We start from the raw sequence: 23,281 nt of genomic DNA, 5'->3' as shown, positions 1-23,281 counted from the left end.
TCTCTATAGAACTAAGAATACTCTGACCTTCACTGAAAGAACCTCTCGCTGTCACATGCTTGGGGGAGGGCTACCAAAAACATCTCCTGGAGATGCATGCCCTGATTAATTCTGTATCATATAAAGTCCTTTAACATGTTTCCATTCAATTACTGGCAGCTGTGTAGCAATATAGGAGGCTCTGGGGACTATCTGAGGGTTCCTACTTAGAAAAAAAGCAACAACCAGATTTCTCTTTGGCACCTAATCTCTTTACTGTCATCCTAAGAATAAAGGAAAACACTTCTTTCAGTGCCCAAAACTAGTTCTTAAGGAAGATATGACTGTCTGACAATTCAGTTACAGAATAAGGTGGAAAAGTCCTACTCCCCTGGAGAAAACAGTAGACATACTCTGGGGGTGAGGGGGAATCTAACATTCATCAACTGCTTGTGTTCAATGTACTGTATTAGGCACTAAGGAGAATAAAATATGGAGCTAATCTCAAGGAGTTCTCTAACTACATAAAACCAGAATTCAGGTGTTGTAAATTCTAACCTTACTGTTCTTGCTAAACTTTCGACAGCATCTTAGACAACAAATGTTCCAGTTAAAGGTAGGAGAGATGAAAAAACTAAAATTCATAAATTTTAGAAAACACAAAACTTTGAAGAAAATTGAAAATTCTGTCTTTAAGCCACTATCAAAATACAACATTAAAAGTTGTGATAGTAGGATACCTGTTAGAGGTGTTATACACCACAAACTGAATCCCAAAGTAGCCACAGATTCCTAACCTACACTGAAAAAGAATCAGAATATACAAATTAGAACTGTATTATCTTGCCAAAACATAGCACCCTCTCACTGTGAAAACTATTTGGCATAAAAAGGTCTAAAATCAGCATTCTACTTGCAATTCAATTCTTTAGCCACAGAAACTTAGCAGGTGTGACCTGGGTTTAGTGGCTTTAAGCAGCAGCTTTAATTTTGTAATGAATGGGAAATGTGACACGTGCGACCATTCACGTGTCTTTTGCCCCTTTTCTCTTCCACTGAATACAACTCATACATTTCTTCTTTCCTGGACCTTCACTTGATCTTTTCTTTGAGGAATATTTGCCAAGACAGCAGGCAAACACCAGAATGAACACCTTTCTGGTTACAAGACCCAAGAATAAGGTCTAGCAGGTACCACCAAAACTGATTTTGGTGGTGGCAGGCCAAGTCAAAGGATTTGGCTCACCTCTGGATTTCAGCTTTAAAGTCTAATGCTATGAAGATGCTATGGAATAGGATACCACAGGATCACAAACTTAAAGCCAGAACAGATCTTAGAGATCAACTAGTCTACCTCCACCTTGTTTTAAAGATGAAGACATGGAAGTACCAGTAAGTTGTATAACTTCCCCAAGGTGAGAAGTAAGAGGTCTTTTGATCACCATATCCAGTGCCCTTTCCATTAAACACATGTGACTTTAAAAAGCTACATGAAACTGTTTTTCCTACCAATTCAGTATAGCTTTAAATCTTGAATACTTGGATGTCATCAAAAACCCCAAACTCATGACAACTAATATAAGATAGCCTTGACAAAAAGTTTTAAACCATGTCCAAAGAGAAAACAGAAATTAAAAGATTTCTATTTCTCTTTACAAAACTAAGGCAACTAGCTAATGATCTCTATGCCTGCCATGGGGGGATGGGTTTCCATGCCACACCTCTGCCTTTGTACAACCAAGGGCACTTGCTAAACAGTTAACTCCTTGCCTCAGGAGTGCCTCTGTTCTCCTTGTTGCTTATGTCTCCTGGTCACTACCTATAGAGAAGTTAACAATTTCCTGCCTGCCCTCCTCTAAAACGATGCCCAGTTCTGAGCCAAACTGTCAGACTTCTATTTGGCTTTCAAAAATCTTCAAAATCTTTTTTACATCTTGCTACACCCTCCATGAACTGTATGGCCTAATGACACCGATCTCTTTGCTCTTCCTCAGGATGAAACGCTCCATCTCCTGACTCTGCATTTTCATTGGCGGTCTCTTCCTAGGCCTTAAATGTCCCCCTTCATCTCCACACCTCACCTTTCCTGGTTTTTTTCAAGTCTTAACTAAATCCTGTCTTTTGCAAAACTCTTCCATTCCTCCTGGACGTTAGTGCCTTCTCTCTGAGATTACTGTCAATTTATCCTAATATCTGTATCCTGTTTGTCCATAGTTGTTTGCATGTTGTTTCCCAGTTAAGAGTTTGGGTCTCTCAGCCCTTAGCACAGTGTTTGGCACACAAGAAGTATTTAATAATATTTGTTGACTTTACCAAACTTTTTGACATTGCATATAAAACTATAATCTAATGACTGAGGCAAACAGAAAAACATTTACTTTAGCGTACTCAGTTCTGAAATTCTGATTGCCTTGCTGGTCAGGTAAAATTTCTTCCTAACAATGATGCTGCATTTAAATGACCAGCAAACATATTGTATTAACTTATATGGCAAGATACCATGTAATGTTCAGAAATATGTATATTTTCCCATCCACAAGGCATCACAAATATTTCAAAATGAAATTTTTCTATAGTCTGTTCAGTTCTATATTTCTCTTTTATCTGGTAGATTTACCTGGCTCTGGGAAAGGAATATGGAAGTCTCTTACATTTATTGTTACCATGTCCTTTTATAATTCAATCAGCTTTTCCTTCATATAAGCTTAAAGATCTTGTTTTATTGTCTTCTTTTTTTCATTGTGTACGTATGTAGTTTTTAGATGTTTTCTATATGCAGCAAACTATTGGACTTTGTTTTCTTATCCAGTCTTTATTCCCTATTTTAGTATATTTTTTTAATCTGGTCATGCTAATGCTAAGTTAGCATTTCCCCCCATTTTTTGGTATTTTTACCCCATTCTAAGCTTGTGCTTTACCCGTGGAATTAAAATGCTGTTTATAGTCCAACAGGTAAGCAAGTACCGAGTGATACCTAGGTCATTCAGCACTATTACAGGATGTGAGGGCACACTAAAAAAAAAAAAAAAAAAGGGAAAAGGGTGCCTGCTTTCAAGGAACTTATATTCTAATTGAAACCAATAAATACAATATAATAAGGTGAGAAAGACAGAGAGAAATCAAATAAAGCAAATACATCTGCCTCTATCTCACATGTACTCATTTTGGTGTGTGTTGGTTTTATATCCTCAATTATACCAAGTGCCTGCTTAGCAAGAATCATCTTATTTCTGTTTCTACAAAACTGAGCACTATGAGCCACACAAACAGCATTCAGGCAACATTAAGTCAATACTGACTCTGGTTCAGATATCATCCACAACACAGACATCTGGGTGCTGGGAGAGCAGCAGACAGAAAAGACAACTGAGATGAGTAACTTTTCCTCTTTGGGCCTCAGTTTCCTTGTCTACAGGAGAAGCTGCTGGTCTAGATGATCTCTAACATTATTTCTAGTGCTCCTAAGATCAACAAGTCTGGATTTAATCAATTTTTGTCTTTTGAAAATTTAATTATCTAATTTCACTAAATCAAAATGTTTATTCTAAAAGGTGTAACATTTTTGCCAAGTATTAAAATCGTCTTTAAAATTATGCATTCATAAGAATGCTAAACAAAGATTTAGTCATAAAGATATGGCCGGTAGCTAAGCTAGTTAATCAAAAACTGATGCATTTTGACAGGCAATTCTCAACAAACTCTCCTAAAAAAGTAACACCTCTCCCCAGTAAAAATTTATTGATTTTTTAAAAGAAGGATGTGCTACAGCTCTGAAGTACAGCTCTAACATTTAAGTTGTATTTGATTAGTGTTTTGTTCTCTTAATGGTGAATTGACATGGTCACCAGCTGCTGTTTATACGGTTTCTTTAACACTACCTTCTTGGCACAATTCCATTAAGTCTTCTCATTCTTCTCTGAATTGTTCTGATTTTAGACTTATTTAAACAGCAGGCTAACACCCAAAGAAAAAATACTATCTCTATTTCTTACTTTTTTGGGGGTGGGGGATGGGGTAAGCATGAGGAGGTGGCAGGTAAGGAAAGAGGGAAACAGACATGATGTATAAGATATTGGAAGGGCAAGAACTTTTAGAGATTTGCTTTATAAAGCAGCAAGTTATAGTCCTTTTATTTAACACATGATTTGTTCCTGTGAGGTCCAAATGACCTGCTAAAATTTCCCAGCTTATTTTCTAAAGAGGCTTATAAAAATATCATTTACTATAGAGTTTCTTTCTCTTTCTCCCCCTACCCTTCCAAAGAACAGAACCATTGAAAAAGCCTAATATGGATCCTAAAAGACCTCATAACATCACATCAAGCACCACCTTTTTGGCAGAGGAAGTGGAAGAAGAATCCATAATCCTAGGATTATAGAATTTAGTTTGGAAGAGACCTTAAGATCATTCTGTCCAACCCCCTCATTTTAAGGAGATGTTTAGTGGGCTAAGGATATTTAACTTCACAACAGAGTGAGAACTATGCAGTAGGCACTTCAATGCCTACTGGCTCTATTTCCCACTACAGAAAAAAGGACAAGCCAAAAAGCATCTATTCATCTCCTAAGAACCAAAAGCTCTTCCTTCTTGGACATAGTCTAATAGTCGGAATGTCCATGGAAGGATGGCACATAAAAGAATGGGAATGAGAAGTTTTCAACCTGCTAGAATGAAAGCGAAGTATGAAAAAAATATTTTTTCTTGTATTTAAAAAAAGAAATTATGATCTTAGCAGAAAACATAAATGCTCCTGCATTTTTAGTGTGCTATCACAGCATAGCCTTATAAGCACCAGAGAAGAGCTGGACAAAGGAAAGAACTGGCTCAAACTGGGAAGAGTACTAGTGACTGTGGTGATGGGTCCTCAGCAAGAACTGATCAGAAAACAGTATCATCTATTTATAGCCTCCTCTTCTCCCTTAAAAAAAAAGGGGTTGGGGGTGGGATAGGGGAAGAAAAACTAAAGTATTTTCATGACTAAAAGTAACATGACATTTTCATACAAAGGAATGGCACAGTCTAGAAGTGTCAAACACACAACCAGCACATGGTCAGAAGAGATTAAAATGTAATTGGGAACTACTTAACAAAATTAAAAAAAAAACAACACAATAGAACATAGAGAATAATTTATTCTAAAATTAAACATGTGGCCTGAAGGGCTTCTTATGTACAATTTAGTGGAACCTGTTTCTATTTGACACCATTGGTATAACCCATCACAATGGCTTGAGTTAATGGTCACTTTCCGCTACTACTTTAAAATGTTTAATATGGATACATTATATAATAGGGATAAAGAACCTGAGATTAGAATGAAAGGTACTAAACAAGATAATTTCTCTACACAAGAAAACTAGAAATAGAACATATTTAAGATGTTATGGATCTAAGAATGACAGGAATAAAATATTTAGAATGGCAACATTGCAAAACAATAGATTAAGGCAAAAGAGTTCATGCTATTAAAAATGATGATGAGTTGTGTCTGACTCTTTGTGACCCCATTTGGGTTTTTCTCAGCAAAGACACTGGAAGAGTTTGCCATTTCCTTCTCCAGCTTGTTTCACAGATGAGGAAAGTGAGGCAAACAAGGTTAAGTGACTTGCCAGGGTCACACAGTTACTAAGTGAGGCTGGATTGGAACTCAGGAAGATGAGTTCCGTTGGGCTCAGCAATCTATCCACTGTGCCACCTAGCCTAACAATAAACAATCACTAATCCAAGTGGCTAAGTGGCAAATGACAAATATTCTAGATGGATAAATGTATAACCAAGTGAGGATATAATTTATTACTGAGACTTGGATTTATGGATCTAGTCACAACCAATTCCTGAATGTTAAGAGGAAATACCCACTCATTCAACAATTATTTATTGTCCCCTGTGTATGTTCAAGCTCATCTGAAGGGCCTAAACTTTGGATGGAAATTCTGAATATTCCTAGAAATCCCCTTTGAATTTCATAATACAAATCAAAGTGCAACCCTAGTTCTCAATTCTTTTGAGGATTACGTGAAGAGAATACTGGCTTCTTCCTTACTTCTTTCTGGGCAGAGAGAACAAGAATTTCTTCCAAATCACAAATTCCTAGAACAGGGTGCTATGACTGAAAGCACCTGAAAACTCCATTTTCTTTGGAATCTAATGTATAGCCAATTTTTGATCATTTGGAATGATGGGGGAAGGCCATCACTTTAGAGTACCATCACCTAATCTGCATATGAATATACTCTATTATAGTTTGTTGTGAATAACTGTAGATAGTTTATAAGAGAAAAGGTAAAAATGCATCCCTTAACACTTGGGAAATATGTATTACCTTGAAGATTTTGCTTGTAGCCCTCCTGTCAAAAAATACTAACCAGTAAGTAAACATAAAAATTGAAGCTACCAGTGTGGTGACTTTACATGTCCCTGTTATCTGAAGAATTGAAAATCCCTCACAGTCAAACCAGACTTAGATTAAAATTTACACGTCTCTTAGAAAAGAGCATTCAGAAGGGCCAGGCACTCTTATGTTTGTTTTACATTACCAAGAAGTCCTCAAGTGGACATTCCAACCTTTTATTACACACCATCCAAGCCAAGCAAGACCTCTGAGAGTCACTGGAAAGCTCCAGGCATAACCTGAGAGAAGAAGCATTATTGTGTAGCCAGGACTTGAATACTGTGTTTGTGAGCAAGGCCTTTCTTCCCTCTTCTGCACAATAGGGGAAAATACTTCTATCTTTGACTTCAGGGTTGAAGAAAGGGCTTTGAGGAGCATGTAAATGTGAGTTATCTTTATCACAGAAAAAGAGAAAGAAAAGAATAAAGAGAAAAGAAAAAATATATAAGACAAAGTGGCACTAATAATTGTCCAAATTCCCACCCTTACGATGGATGGGAGTCCTTATTCAACTCAGAGGACCTGGGTTTTAATTTCACCTTTAAAACTTACTACCTGTGTGATTTTGGCCCAATCACGTCACCTTAACAGGCCGCAAGTTTTTACACTAGTCAGGTTGTCTCTGAGGTTCCTCCTACCTCTAAATACGTGGTCTTATATAGTAGGCTCATGACTTTTGTCCAAGAAGGTGTGATAATATGTACGTACATGTGTATGTATATGTCTATCTCCATATTATGAGTGAAGCTAATACTTGGTATCCAACAGCACAGACCTGCTCCAAGTATCATTAAAACAATGACAAATGTCCCTCTTTTGCCTTGATCCCGTTTTGCAAGGCTACCGTTCTAAACGGCACATGCTAGATGCTTAGAGCTTGCTGATTATTAGTGATTGATTTGGCGGGACTTCATTTTCTGTGACTAGAATAGAACAAGAAATAGCCGGCATTCTGAAGAATACCAGCAACGGTCAGCATGGCAGTGCGTCCCTGTAATCCCTGCTACCAGGGGAAGCTGAGCCTGCGGTGCAATAGGGCTGAAGTACAGACATGGTGGGCCCCGGACAGTGGCAGGCCAACAGGCTATCTAAGGAAGGAAACTGGTTATGTTTTCAATACTGAGATTGAGCCCATGAGTTGGAAGCTGCATTTCCAGACTGAGTGAAAAAGGGAGACCCAGTCTCAAAAAAACCAAACCAAAATAAAAACCCCAACGAAATAATGTCAGAACACAAATTAAATTGGACAACCAAATATAAGAATGGAAGGTAAGTCCAGAGAAAAGGTAGAATCCTAATAACTATAGAACAAATGAATCTAAAATCAAAGTGGCAATATAAGTATGATTTCAAGTAGAATCATTTCACTGAAATAATCAGATCACTCAAATGAATACCAAAAAATGGTGATCATTTAACAAATATGGTAGAAAAATACAGAATGTGGAATTTGTACACATATAAAAGTAAAGGTAGTCACCTACACCAAAGACCAAATTTATCCTGACAAATGTCAAAATTTGGACAAATCAATCTCAATACTTTATAGTTACAATGTTAGCTACAAATAAAAATCTGGGAATATTAAAAAAAACCAAACAACTTTCCCCTGGTTTTTCACTACCATCAATTTGCTTTAAATGCTTATCAGGTTTTCAGTCTAATTAATCCTAAGGAGTAAGAGAGCAGGTAAATCTCACTATTTCATGGTCAAAGAAAAAAAAGGCAGAAAAATTGGACTTGCTAGATTCCAAAGCTGAGATGTTCTGGGTGTTCTAAACTGTGATCCTGTTTTATTGAGAAAATGCTGTCAATTCTAATGAAAACTGAAACCTTAAAGCCAATTAAGGTTTTATAATCATTTTTGACAGAGCAGCTATGTAAGAAGACTTGAACACAAAGACACAAAATACAGTAACTGTAAAGTTGTCCAGATTACTTCTAACCTATGTTCTATCATATGTTGTATGTATTGGACACACATGATAATTTTGGTAGTCCAACAAAGTTAGTGAATATTGGTTACTAATCCATGATGTAAATCATTCTGGGAACAATTTAGAAACTACTAAATCCTAGGATAGGATAGGATACTCCATCTGTCTAAACTGGCACAAAGGTAGTCTGAAATTTGTCAATTTGTTGAATTGACAGCTCACAGACATTTTCACATGCTTCAGAAGGTGTCACCATGCAAAATGAGTACCATTAAATTCCAAATTTAGTGAATACAGGATCCAGGAACTTCATGTAATCTGAAAATAGCAAATGAACTTTCTTCCCCCCCAAAATAAGGAAAACTCATTACTTGTTCAAATCATCCATTCAACATGCATTTATTAAGCCCCTATTATATGGAGAGCAACTGTTTCATTTATAACTTTTTATTGTTCTTTTCTCTTACTATGTACAAGTCAAATCGATGAGTATTTACTAAGGACCAATCATATGCCAGATACTTTGCTAAGCTCTGGATACAGGTAAAAAAAATGTATAATGCCTATCTGGGGGAGAGATGAGAAAATCTTGGTGAGGCAAGAAATAACGTCCCCCCCCCCACTCCAAATATTAGAATTTTAAAGGAAAATTAATAAACATCTCATATATAGAATGAGGAGTTCTAAGAAACAATTACAAAAAGATTTACATGGACTGATGCAGAGGGAAATAAGCCGATCCAGAAGAATATATAGACTTTTAAAAAACTGTGTAAGTGAGAAGATAACTTTAAGGAAATCAAAACCAAAGGTCCCTGAGAAAAATTATTTCTGAAAATTTCTCTCCTTTTGGTAGAGAAGTAGGGGGCTTCTGACCATGAGGACAGAAGATTGTATACATTATCAAATGTGGTCCCTATTATCAGTTGTTTTTGCTTAACTCTTTTCCTGTTACGGGAGGGTTCAGTTTTTCTGGGTCAGGGAGGGGTAGTGTTGTATGTGAATATTTGGAAATGGCACAAAAAGAAATGAAGCATCCAAGTCAGGCCTTTCAGAGCTAAATTTTCAAACCCAATTTATATTAAGAGATAGCTAAGCATCCTCTTTTGAGATAAGCTTTATCTTACAAGTACAAAGACAACAGGGATCTAATTTTGGTGTGAAAATTAAGAGTTTAAATGCACAATTTAAGATAACCAATAGTATGATCTATTTAACCACTATTGATAAATATAGCTAAAATTATTAAATCTACCTACAGTTCATAGTCAAGCTGCTTAGGTTTACTCTTAGTTTATGCATAATTCTAAAAAAAAAATTTCAGTTTGTAGCAGACCTTGAACTCATTATGCCCAAACTTAACTCTTCATCTTCCCAAGTCTGCTCCTCCATCTTGACTTCTCTTTTTCTCTTAAATGGCATCAATCTTCTACCACTCACTCATGTACAAAACCCTGGCAAGTCACCTTTTCTGTCATACCCCTCCTGTCTAGTTATTAAATACAGCTGATTCTACCTCTACTGTGCTAATACTGCCAACACATCTACTCTCTCGTTCCTATCAACTTCCTAGTCCACGTCCTCATGTTCTTTCACCAAGAACAGTCTGCTCATTTTTAGGTACCACCTCCTTAAAACCCAAAAGTTGTAACTCCTTATTCAGAGGTAGTTAGATGGCACAATGGATAGAACACTGTGCCTGGAGTCAGGAAGACCTGAATTTAAATGCAGCCTCAGACACCATCTGTGTGAACCTGGGCAACTCAGTCTCCTCATCTTTAAAATAGGGATTAACCTACTTCCCAAGGTTGTTGTAAGACTCAAATAAGACAGTATTTGTACAAGTGTTTAGTGTATTTGCCTGGCACATAGTAGGCACTATATAAATGCTTTCCCCCACTCCCTCTTAACCACTAACTCTAACTTTTCCAGTTTCTTCCCACTACTGGTTCCCAACATTTCAATCCAACCAGTTAGGATTGTCACTGTGCCCCAAACACACCTCTGCATGCTCATGTCTTCATGTGTTCACCCACAAAGTACTTTACATTTGGAATGCCCCAACCCTCACCTCTGTTGAAAAGGGACTCATTTTTCAAGGTCCACCTCAAATGCTACATGAAGCCTTTCCCAGATACCCAAGGGATTGGTTTGAACTTCTGCAGAACTCTTTATTGATCATCAGGTTTTTTGACTCCTGTAATTCTATGAGGTAGGCATTACAAGTATTATCCCCATTTTACAGGTGAGGCTATAGGCTCTACCCCTTCTCCTTAACTGCCCCAACTCAGTAAGAGAAGGATAATCCTTTGTATTATAGCTGGGTAGTCTTTGAAGTAAAAGATGAAGTTCTTCTCACCAGCACAGCCATTCTAACTCAGAAAGTCAGTCAATAAGCATTTATTAAACACCTATGTGTACTAGGCACTGTGCTAAATGCTTGGGATAGAAAGAAAGGCAAAAGCAGTCTTTGTTCTCATAAAGCTCACAGTCTAATCGGGGCAAACATCTGGAAAACTATGTCCAAAAAGATACGAACAAGATAAATTGGAGATAATCAACAGCAGAAAGGCTTCTTGTAGAATTTACCAGGGATATGAAAGAAGCCAGAGGGGAAGAGAAAGAGAATTCCAGAACAGGTGATAAGTGTAAATGCATGGCAGCAGGAGATGGAATATTTTGCATAAAGAATAAATCTTGGGCATAATCTTATGTTCCACTTATTTTCCTCCCCCATCATTCCTAATTTTCCCCTTTCTTAAATGTTCCCAACTTCTTCAAAGAAAGAGGACTTGCTTAAGCAAATATTTTTGTGCTTTTTGTCAGTCACCTACAACTAGCCTGTTATTTGTTCAAAGCTCATATGCAAGACTCTCAAGGAAACTTTCACAACTCCACAAATGGTTGAAGCATGTGAAAAGGTGTCTGTTGCCTAGAGGTATCAGGAGTAGTAGTAGTGCTGCAGTAAAAGAAAGCAAGGAGATCACAGATACCCCAGTTTGAAAGAGCCATCAAGCTTCATTTAAAAAATGAGGAAACATGGCAAGAAGTTAAGAGTTCTTCAAGGTAACAAGTATAAAAAGGCAGTAATACTTATAAAAAATAAAACCCTCTTAATCCCTTTAAACAGCACTTGACGGTTTACAAGACTGTGCAGCATTATTATACTGTGGATCAGGAAGCTGAGGACCTGGGAAGTTAAATAGTTTGCTTGGATTACAAGGACTGATCTAGAAAAGGACTCAAGTCTCAGCCCTTGGTGGTCAGGCTTTGTGGGGGTGGGGCGAACCACCTAGTCCAAGTTCAATTTCTGGCTCTACCACCTCTATGATCTTGGGTAAATAACTTTTTGGAGCCTCAGTTTTCACATCTGTAAATGAGAGGGATGACCTCTGAATTACTCTTTCAATTCTAAATTTATAATCCTATATCTCGGAATCCAGTCACTTAAATAAACAACAACAGCCTTTGGCAGAACTGCCATTAGCCTCTGCTATTACCTAACTAACAGGGATGGGAACTGGACCTGTGATTCCCTCTGGGCTGAGCCAACTTCTACCAATGCAGGTTGGCACCCTTTCTGCAACTGGAGAGGTCTCAGAGAGCTTAGTGGATCTCAGGGTTACACACCTCTGAGTCAGGTGAAGCTCAAACCCAGTCTTCCTGGTCCAGCTACATGCCATGTTTGTTGCATTCTCAGTGACCTGAATAATATGTTCCTGAAGTCCAAGCCTCCACTCATGAGGCTGGCTCATTCAGTACAATTTCTCTTGAATAACTTATAAGCTTGCATTCTCTAGCCACATTTCCAATAAGACCTTCAGGGCACAAGTTAGAAATTATTTTTGGAGCTACCCATTTCTAGCCTATGTGGTTTTTCTTCAATCCAGCAAGGGACCAAAATTTTAGTATGGAAAGCAAATATCTGTAGAGAGAACTTCAGAACTATATTTCTTACCCTGCCCCCCAAGCCCTCCCCCATAATCACTGAGGAAATCAAGGAAAAATAAATCATAATTGTTTTACCATACAATTCTAACTCAAAAAATAGCAAATCTGTTAATATCTACTCTTATTTGGAAACAGTCGACCTTAAACACAATTTCTACCTACCTCTATTAATAATTTCTACCATATTTCTACTAAAGTTCTGGGCTCTAGATTCATCATGGGACCAGGGATTTCTTGAAGGCCATGTCAAAGAAGCCCAAATTCTAGCAAGCTCTACCAAACTGGAAATGGTAACGGGGAATGACAGATTGTCATTTGAGGATAAAAGGCACAATCAACTGCAGGCCTCGATTCCTAAGTATGTGACCTTGGGCACATCTCTGTCTTTTGCTTGGCTCAAGGGAGAAAGATTTGTTTAAATCCTTGATGAATTTTTTGGTCACTTTAAGTCACTGAATTTCAGAGTTGGAAGCCACCCAGACCAAAAGAGAATGCCTCTCACAACACACCCAACACACAGCTTTTGCCTGGAGATTTCCAGCAAGGCTGGGGGATTCATTATTTCCTCTTTGTAACTTTCATCCATTATACCTGCCAAATAGAAAAGGTTTGGTACTCTTCCCCAATGACAGCAGTTTAAGTTTGAAGACAGCTATTAATCTCCACTAAACATGTAGAAAGGCTGTATAACTGAGATCTTAGAAATAAGACACAAACCCATGAATTCAAAGAACATTTGAAGTATTGAAGTATCAAGTGACATTAATACTCCTTTCAATAACTCCTAAGGAAAAGAAAGTTCCAATAACTAGGAAAAAAATTTCACAAGTGGGTCATCATCATGAATTCAAGAGTTAAAGTTACAATACATCCAAATCTGGGAAAAAACAAAAAGGAAACAACCTGTATTACATCCATCTCTGAGGTCAAGAAATAAAAACACTTACCTTTTTGTGCCTGCAAAGTCAGCTTGTGGAAAGGGAATAGTTTCCAAGTTTTTTGACTCCAAGTCCTCAAAGATTGGTTCACTACAACATCCTGACTCTCTGCTGAAGATCAACATTCATTCTAAAAGAATAAAGTGAAAATTATTGTTCAACATAAAAAAAATGTAGATATTGTTTTATCAATGGTAATGTAGGTCTTTCATGGTTATTTGCCAACAACATATTTAATCCTAGCCACAAAATCAAATAGCTAAAACCTTAACCTTATATATACTGTGCTATTTATAAAAATCTTTAGCAAAAAATTTGAAATGTCATGTGCTGACTATTCCTGAGTTACACATTAATGTAGCCAGGATAAGTTTCAGCCCAAATATTATTAAAAGCTATATCTCTGAATTTACATTAGAAAAAAAAAGTATCTAAAGAAACTGTCATGTAAATTCCCAAAGATTCATGATGGAAGACAACACTATCCCTATCCAGAGAAAGAACTATGTCTGAATACAGAGAGAAGCACATTATTTGCACTTTTTTTGTTTTTTTTCTTTCAAATTTTCTCCCTTTTGTCCTGATTTTTCTTTCATAATATGTCTAATGTGGAAATATGTTTAACATGACTGTACATGTAGAGCCTATATCAGATTGCTTGCCATCTTGGGGAGGGAGGGAAAAATTTGGAATTCAAAATCTTATAAAAGTGAAAGTTGAAATCTAGCTTTACATGTAATTGGAAAAAATAAATACTATGTGTGTGGGGGTAAAGAAACTATTATATAAATATACATACATACTAAATATACTCCACAAATGACCAAAGCCCCACAAAACTAAACTGACGTAGTACTAATTAAGACAGAAAAGCTCAGTGGACAATAGATTTAACAATATAGGTTTCCAAAGGATAGTGTAGCCAGAATAAGGAGGATCATTTTCCAATTTCTTGATGCCTTACCAGCCTCCCACCTTGGATCCCTGTCCCTGGGAGCTGAGCTTGGAGAAATGAGTTTCCCTCCCACTGTGACCCCCTGCACCGCTCTGCCTTTCTAGCTCCCTTGCGTGTGGTGTCTTTCTTCATTGGAAGTTAAGTTTGAAGGCAGGGGACTGTCTCCCTTGCTTGTTATGTGCATCTCCATACTTAGCTCAGTGCTGGCACATAATTATTTAATAAATGCTTTTATTATTTTTTTTTAAAATATTTTTATTTGATGAAAGTCATCAAGAACAGATTCTTACAAATGTCTGTACAAAAACCAAAAGACCTTCAAGTGGTAGGTGACCAAAGAAAAGCCTATCTCGGAGTTTTGCACTTTGGCCTTCTACGAGATATTTGCTGAAATCATCCAGTTAGAAAGTCATCCAGCCAGGTTATGAAGAAGGCATCATTATCAAGTAGTGATTTTAAAAAATCAAATGTAATACTTTATGGAGTTACTGTAGCAATCAAAATCAAGTACTGCGAAAGCGCTACATAACTTAAAAGTTATACAAATTTGAAAGTCACAATGGGAAGCAATACACTGATGCCAAGAAAACTGTCATCACTCAGAACAATCTTTAAGTCTTCCAAAGCCCATAGTAGATTCTTTTGAATAGCGTCAACTGCTACAAAATGTTTTTCCTTTGAGGCCAAATTTAACTTTTAGAAATGACCAAAAAGTTTAGCAACATCAAGCACGGGAATATTCTGGTCAACACTGGTTTTGGTTCAAAACAAACAAAAACCAACTAAATGAATAAAAAAACACCCGACAAGACCACAACTATAAAATAAGACTTTTTTTAATAGCCTGTAAACAATTACAATGGCATTCCAAACATGTTTGGGGCAACAATGGCCTCATGGGAACACTGAATAAGCATCCAGTCTCCTCCATCTAACAGGTCAACATTTATCTGAATGGATGAGCTCTGGTCTGGTCTAGTCTTGCTGTTTTTTAAAAGTCTTATGACTTTCCATTATCTCCATAGATCCAATTTCTTAATAAAAATAGAGAATGATTACTGGCATCTTGCCTAGCACAGTGAAAGCTCTTGGAGAGGAAGACAAGGATAATAGTCACAGATAAGAGGACCAGAGAACTAAATGGTCTCAAGATTAAAACAACACTGTACTAGAAGTAACAGTTCTTTTCCTGCCTCAGCCACAGAATTTAACTTCATTCTTTTAAATTTAACTTTTAATTTACTTTTTTCCATTAACAAGCACCAATTTTCTCTTTCCATCTCCCCCAATTAAAACAAACTCTTGTTGTAATTACTTCATGTTAAACAAAACAAATTCTTGCATTGATCTTGTCCAAAAATCTGTCTTACTCTGCACCTTGAGTTTATCAGGTAGATAGTAAGCACAGCTCACTTCATCAGTCCTCTGGAATTCTGGATCAATCCCAATTACGTCTTTCGAAGTCGTTTGTCTTGACAATGTTCTTGTTATCATATAAAATGTCCTCCTGTTTTGTTTTGTTTTTTTTACTTCACTGAATTCATTCATAACAAAATTTCTCAGGTTTCTCTGAAACTACATTTTATCACTCCTAGGGCACAATCATATTGTAATACATTTATAATACCATAACTTGTTCATCTATTACCCAAATGATGGAAATTCCCTTAGTTTCCAGCTCTTTGCCTTTCCAAAAAGGGCTATTGTAAGTATATGTATATATGAAGGTTTTAGAGGTGTCTTTAGAGGTGTCAATCTGTCTAACAGAGGTACTGCTAGGCCAAAGGATACTTACAATTTAGTGACCTTTGGGGCAAAGTTCCAAATTGGTTTCCAGAATGGCTTAACCAATTCAAAGCTCTAGGCAAGTCAGTCAATAAACATGTATTAAGCACCTACTGGGTTAAGTACAAGGGATACAAAGTGGCAAAAAAGACAGTTCTGAAACACACAAGTCAATGGGGGAGACAAGCAAATTTGTATAAACAATGTATATACAAGAAAAATAGGATATTATTAAAAGAGGGAACTAGAATTAAGAAGGATTGGAAAAAGCTTCCTGAAAATGACTTGAAGGAAGCTAGGGAAGTTAGTAGGTAGAGATAAGAAAGGAGAACATTCCAGGGAGGGAGGAACAGCCAGAAGGACAGCTTCACAGGACTGAAGAGTACCCAGTGGGAACTAAGGCATAGTAAGACTGGGAAGATGTGTGTGTGGAGGGAGAGAGAGAGAGGGAGAGAGGGAGGGAGAGAGAGAGAGAGAGAAAGAGAGAGAGAGAGAGAGAGAGAGAGAGAGTGTGTGTGTGTGTGTGTGTATTCTCTAGGTTATAAAGGCCTTTGAATGCCAAATAGAGGAGTTTGGAGGAGTTTGTTTTTGATGAGATAGTTGTAAAGCAGCCAGACACACAGTAAGTGTTATATAAATTTTACCTATTATTATTATTATCGTGCAGGCAAGGAGCTATTAGAGTTTACTGAGTAGAGAGGTAATGTAGCCAGACCTGCACTTTAGGAAAATCACTTTGGTGGCTGAATGGAAGATAGATCGAAGTGGGGAGAGACTTAAGGCAGGCAGATTCACCAGCAGGCTATTGCAATAATTCAGGTGTGAGGTGCTGAGGGTCTGCATCAGGGTGGGGATAGTGTCAAGAGGAGATAAAGGGGTATACTCGACAGATGGTTGCAGAATTAAAATGGTCAGCTCTTGTTAACAGCTTGGATATGGGGGTGAAGGTTGAGAGATAGGGAGGAGTCCAGCATATGGACCTGAGGTATGGGCCTGCGAGACTGGGAGCATGGTGTTGCCCTCGGATGAAATCCAATGAAAATGGATTGATGTGCAATTTCTATTGCCACCTCCCTCAATATTTATTGAATTCATTTTCTGTGATCTCTGCCAAACTGAGGGGTGTGAGATAGAACCTCAGTGCTGATTAATTTGTACTTCTCTAATTACTGATTTACAGAATTTTGAAAATATGCTTTATAGCTTGGATTTTTTTCCTCTAAGAATATCTATTTGTTTTTGACCATTTATCAATTGGGGGATGGCTCTTATTCTTCTAAGTCTGAAATGATTCTCTATGGGGGAGGGGGAATGTATGTCATATAATTAAGAACTTTATTGAAAAAATCTGAAGAAAAGTTTCTCTTCAAATTTCAACTGCACTAATATCGTTTGTGCAAAAGCTTTTAAAAATTTTATTTAATAAAATTTCTACTTTCTCTTCTAAGTCCCTCTATCCTTTGTCCAGTCATGAACTCTTCACTTGTCCACAGATCTGAAAGGAATTTCCTAGCTGCTATTCACATCTTCTTCCTTATTAATCTCATGTGTTTATGTTACCTTCTATATTTATCCATATACATATCCATTAGTATATGATATGAGGTATGAGTCTAACCTTAATTTCATTCTTTAATCTGTCTGTTCCTTTACTTAATAATATTTGCTGCCAAAAGCTCCTCCAAGAGGATACTGGGGTTAAAGAAAAATGTTGCAATAAATGGAAAAATGCAAAGCATATGAAGCAAGAAAAGGATATCAGACTGAAGCAGGCTTCATTATTATTTCCAACACTAAAACTGTACCAGTGACTGACATGTAGTTGTCAGTTTGTCTATATTTACAAAGTGAAATGGGAGTGCTAAAGAGTTTAAGTACATGTAAGTCCAGAGGGAAGTGCTGCAAGAGAAGTCTGTGATCCTAATAGGGCATCAGAAAGAATGAGAGAACTGCAAGGTTCAGTCCTTCTGCACTTGGACTAAGTTCTGGGCACAGCACTTTTATCATTAATCTTCATTAGATGAAGAACACATTTTTCCTTCCAAGGATGTCTCAGATTTCATCCTTCCTGCCCTCTCTGCAGCATGTGACCCTGCCTTTCAGGTTCCCTCTGGATATGCTCTCCCAGCTGAGCTTCTTCTATACTCCTCTCTCCTACCCTTCCCATCACCTGTCTGACAGCTCAGTCTCCTTTGCTAATGCTTCATCCATGTCTCACCCACTAACTGTGGGTGTCTCCCAAGGCATTGTCCTGGGTATCTCTTTTCTCTCTACACTAGTTCACTTGAGTTCAGACCCAGATCTACAAGTATTTTCAGCTCCAATGTCTTTGCTGAACTGCAGTCATGCATATATACAACTGTGACTTGAAATTCTCAAACTTAAGATGTCCACAGAACTCATCTCTTCTCGGAAACCTTCTCTTCCTAATTTTCCTATTCCTATAAAAGGCATTCCCTACTCTTAATCTCACAATCATCCATCCTCAGTGTCATGTTCAACTACTTTCTATTTTCATACCTCAAAGTACTTTTCTTTGCACTCACATAGTTCGGGCCCTTGTCACCTCTCACTTGGACCCCAGCAATAGTCTCCTGGCTCATTTCTCCCTACTCTACATTATCATCCAATCAGTGGTCATGGTAATTTTTATAAAGTACTGGTCTGACCATCTCATTCCCTGCTTTAATGAGCTCCAGCTCGTCCCCATTACTTCCAACATTAAATATAAAGCCCTGTTCAGCACTTAAAACTCTTTATAAACTCTTGCCTGTATGCAGGCCTACTTGCACTTCCTCTGACAAGGCAACTTTTCTCCTGCCTTTGTCCACCAATCACCCCCCAGGCCTGGAATGCTTCCCTTGCCACCCATTTCAGCCTCTTGGCTTCCCTGGCTTTCTTCAGAACATAGCAGCAAGTATCCCCATCAGTAGAAGGTCCTTCTGGTGCCCTGCTAGTGCCTGTGCCTCCCCACTCAGGTTACCTTCCATTTATTCATATATGTCTCATTTCAGATGTAATGAGTTATCTACATGTTGTCTAACACCCTAGAACAAATGCTTCTTGAGGGCAGGGTCTGTTTTGTTTTCCTTCGAACCCCTAGAACTTCATACAGTGCCTGGCACACAGTAAATGCTTAATAAATGCTTGCTGACTGATTGAACTGAGGTCCATTTTCTTCAAAAATTTCTAACTCTACATAAAGTTTTTATTTTCTACTAATTAAAAATTGGATAACACTACAATATGTTGCTAGGTCAATTTAAAAAAAAAAAGATGTCAAAAAGGAGAAAACAGAAATAAAAAACCCCCCCCAAACCCAGGGCTTGAATGAGAGGGTCCAGAGGACACAATCCTTAACCTTAGCCAAGTAGGAGGTTCACATGAGTGCCGGGCCTGGAGTCAGGAAGATCCGATTCAAATACAGTCTCAGACATACTAGCTAACCTTGGGCAAGTCACCTAACCTGTCTGCCTCAGGTTTCCTCAACTGTAGAATAAGGATAACATCTACACGGCAAGGTTGTTGGGAGGTTCAAATGGTATAACATTTGCTAAGTGTTTGGCACAGTGCCTGGCACATACTTAAGTACCATATAAATGCTTATTCTTTTCCCCTAAATGGCCAGCACTGACATATTAAAATTAGGATTGGAGATTTATACCAAGACGAGGAATCTCTTCTCATACCCCTAATCAAGGGCAGGTGACAGTAAGGGAAAAGTGGACCATATAGAAATTTAAAAAATAATAATTAACAAGTCTATAAGTGTTTTGAATTTACAACTCATTCACACAGAAGCTTTATAACTAATGTATTTCATCACTATAACATACAGTATTATTGATATGTTGGTCATTCTTACCCTTTGAGTACATTACAAGCTTTCATAAGACTGAGGTGACATCCTTATCTAAACTTAGTATCTCCTAATACAATATTCTACACCCCCTAAATGCCTGTCCCCTAGTATCAAAGCAAGTATTATTTTCATTCTAATGATGGAAAGGAGAGGGGAGAAAGGTGAAGAGACCCGTTCAACATCAAACTGAAGAGCTAGTAAACAGAAATGTTTAGAACACAGACACTTGTAACTCCCTGTCCAGCATGGGGTTTTTTGTTTGTTTTTGCACTGCTGAACTCATTGAGTCTTTAAATTATGAACAGAGAATATAAAACTTATTTTAGAAACATAGTATATGCTTTAATTTCATACTATATACTTAGTCAAAAGACAGAGGGGATAACAGAAAAGGGGAAGAAGAAGTTAAGTAAACAGTAATAGAAGGAAAAATACACACACACAGTGGATGGAAGGACTGAGTTTAACTAGAAGAAAACTGAAGCTATCACTTCAGCAATGTCTCCTGAAATCGCATTTAGTAGATGAAATGTGAACTATTAACTGCTCATTATTCATTCAGAAACTGCACTGAAAGGGACACAGTAGCTTAAGTGAGAAATTCTCTGGAAGAGTGTCAAAAGCAGTTCATTACCTTGAAGAATGGATGAAATCAAACTGAGAATCAGGGAGAGATTCTTGCACTTCTGATGCAAGATATAAGAATGCTGGGAAAAGGGCCAAGGAAAAAGTGAAGGATGAAATCCTCCACTTTGTATTTGCCATAGCAGGGTTTCCATTAAATAGAATGCAAAGGGAGAGTAAAAGAACTCTATATTCCCTTTGAGGTAAGTAGTAGTTCTGAAAAACACAGAACCAATCTAAATTCTTTCAAGCTAATTTAGAGATCAAACAGTAGTTAAGATTTAAGGTGACAGCCATAGTGAACACCATAAATCATTACTTGCTATGAAACTGTGGTTGGCCACAATCATCACTTTGCAAAGTAAAATTATTCTATAAAATGATTAAGTATGGGAACAGAAAAATCATTGAAGATATGGTGACTAGTCTCTCATAGACTGACTCACATTGGCTGTATAATCTAGGGGAAGTTGCTTAACCTTTCTCTATGAAGCTTAATTTCCTGATTGTACGGAAGAATACTCCCCATCAATTTCATAGGATAGTTGTACGGCAAAGATCATAAACCTAACAACTCCCACTTTAGTTACTTTAGTTTCTCTTACTCTCTTCGTTCCCTCCAATCAAATTAACGGCCTGACTGTGCAAATGTTTATAAATTAGATACACATGCTCAAAAATTACATGAAATTATTTTAAAATTCACTTCAAGTTGGAAGAATATGAATTTTTCCAGTTAGTCATAATTAACTAAGTTTTAAATACTAAGTTTTAAAACTAAGTTCTTTGAGTTAATAAAAACTATAAAAAGGTGTTTTTATCTTTAAGATGAGTTAATTTGTCTTGACTGATCTAGGTTCCAAACACATATATCACTTATTTACTGTTCTGCCTAGTCTTCACTTCCTCTGAAGTTGAAGGAAAGTGAAAATGAAAAAATGAAACTTTTTCTAAAGATAACGTTCCTTTGAAATGGTGAAAAAAGCAACAGAAAAAATAACTTCACATGGAAGAGAAAACTTAGTTGTTTTGGCAGGATAGAAAAGGGTGAAGATCTGAGTTTGAATTTCACCTGTGATATTTAACTAGCTGCGTGATCTCTAATCAATGGAGGCTCAGAGAAATATCTATACAAAGGGATAATAGTGGCTTTACTTCAGAAAACTGTCAGGAAAGCTCGACGTACTTGTGAGTTCTTATTAACTAGAATAGGGCTAGTAATTTGGAACTGAGCGATCCCAGTTTTAGTCATCAAGATCCAATATTTTAAAATACACATAGGAATAAACACATACAGACACTAGAAGTCTACATGCCAAGGAAAGGAGACCAGTTAAAACGTCTTCTGGCACCAAGTGCCTCTAATTCCTTTCACACACTTAAGAACTCAAAATTCCAACCCCTTCCAACATATGTCGATCACCCCCAAAGGGTGAATTCCCCAAGGGAGCCGAGCTTGCCCGGTGACAGCAGTCGTCAGGAGCGCACCGGACACGCAGGAAGAGGCTTCCGTGCAAGGCTCGCAGGACAAGCACCGTGCAGACTCCTTCCACAAGAGGACTTCCTGGAGAGAAGTACGTGAAAGCCCGGGTCCGCAGGACCGGCTCCGGGGCGGCCCTCCCCGCACTCCGCGGCCCCCTGGGGGGCTGGGGGAGGGTGCACGGGGGACGCACCGACGTGTCATTGGTGTAGGGCGCAGCTCCGGCCGCCGCCGGCGGGGTCGGGGCTCGGGGCGGGCCCGGGGCCAGGCGGCCGCACATGGCGCGGGGGGCGCGCGGCTGTGCGGGGCGTGAGTGCGAGTGTGCGCGTGGGCGCCTCGCTCAGCCGGAGTGCAGAGGGAGCTCTCTCCAGCTCTCGGGGTCTCTTCTCGCAGCTGCAGCAGCGCCGCCTCCGCCACTCTGGACCACACACAGACGTCGGCGGGCGGCGAGGCGGCGGCGGCGGCGGAGGCTGCGGGGACGCAGCCGGCCCAGGCCCCCGGGGGCTGCCCGCCCGCCGCCCGCCGGGGCTCCGGGATCCCGCGCTGCCTGCCCCGAGCGAGCGGCGGAGCCAGGAAGCGGCGCGGAGAGGGACGGCGGCGGCGGGGCTCGGGCGCCCAGGAGGTTCCGGGGACGCGGGGGCGGCGGGGCCGGCGCCGGGGAAAGGAGGGAGCGAGACAAGGCCAGGGGCGCGCGCGGGCGGACGGGCGGGGAGAGCGGCCGGGGCCGGCCCGGGGCCGCCGGGCGGGCCGAGACAAAGGAAGGAAAATGGAGTCGGGGCCTTCGGGGCTCGGCCCCGCCCGGCCCTGGCTCTGGGCCTCGGGCCCCGCCGCGGCGGGCGATGGCGGCGGCGGCGGCGGCAGGGAAATGGCGGCGGCCGGCGCCGCAGCAGGGACGATAGAGGGAGACAAACACCCCCCGGCGGCGGCGGCTGGTGCCGGGGCTGCAGCCAGCGCCAACCGGAGCGGCCCCATCGTGACACCTAGAGGCGGCCCGCGAAACCTCCCTGCAAACCCCGCGTTTCCCCCCTTACCTCCGCGCCGCGCCGCGCCACACCCCCCCGCGGCGCCCGCTCCTTCGCCTGCCCGGCCCGCTCCGGCCGTCCCGGCCGCCGTCCGGCCCGCTCCGGCCTCCCAGCCGCCAGCCGCCGCCGTCGCCGCTCGGAAACAGGCAGCTCCGCGCACGGTTTAATCGCTCCACAGCCTTGGACACAAAATGGCGGCGGCGCGGCGCAGTGCGCCTGCGTCGGGGCTGCCGGTACTGCTGGAGCTGATAAGGGAAGCGGGGAGGGGAGGAGGGGGGGGAAGAGAGGAGAGCAGGCCGGGCGGCGGAGGGAGAAGGAGGGAGGGTGACGGGCAGGGAAGGGAGGAGGGGGGAGTAA

General features: G+C 39.7%; 1 protein-coding gene across 3 annotated transcripts in view; it reads right to left on the bottom strand.

The window, feature by feature from the left end:
- Positions 1–23,209, bottom strand: part of CTCF (CCCTC-binding factor) — a 42,828-nt gene extending 19,619 nt beyond the window's left edge. The window contains exons 1-2 of one of the 3 annotated variants that reach the window (XM_072636064.1): positions 22,934–23,209; positions 13,206–13,326 (exon numbers count right to left, since the gene is read on the bottom strand). The gene's annotated coding sequence lies outside the window, so the exon portion shown is untranslated. The remainder of the gene's footprint in view (positions 1–13,205; positions 13,327–22,933) is intronic. The other 2 variants (XM_072636062.1, XM_072636063.1) reach the window with 2 other exon arrangements.
- Between the last annotated feature and the right edge of the window lie 72 nt (positions 23,210–23,281).

This window comes from Notamacropus eugenii, chromosome 1 (assembly GCF_028372415.1).
Source record: "Notamacropus eugenii isolate mMacEug1 chromosome 1, mMacEug1.pri_v2, whole genome shotgun sequence".
Taxonomy (NCBI): Eukaryota; Metazoa; Chordata; class Mammalia; order Diprotodontia; family Macropodidae; genus Notamacropus; species Notamacropus eugenii.
Note: the sequence above shows the minus strand (reverse complement) of the source record. Positions and strands in the feature narration are given on the sequence as shown.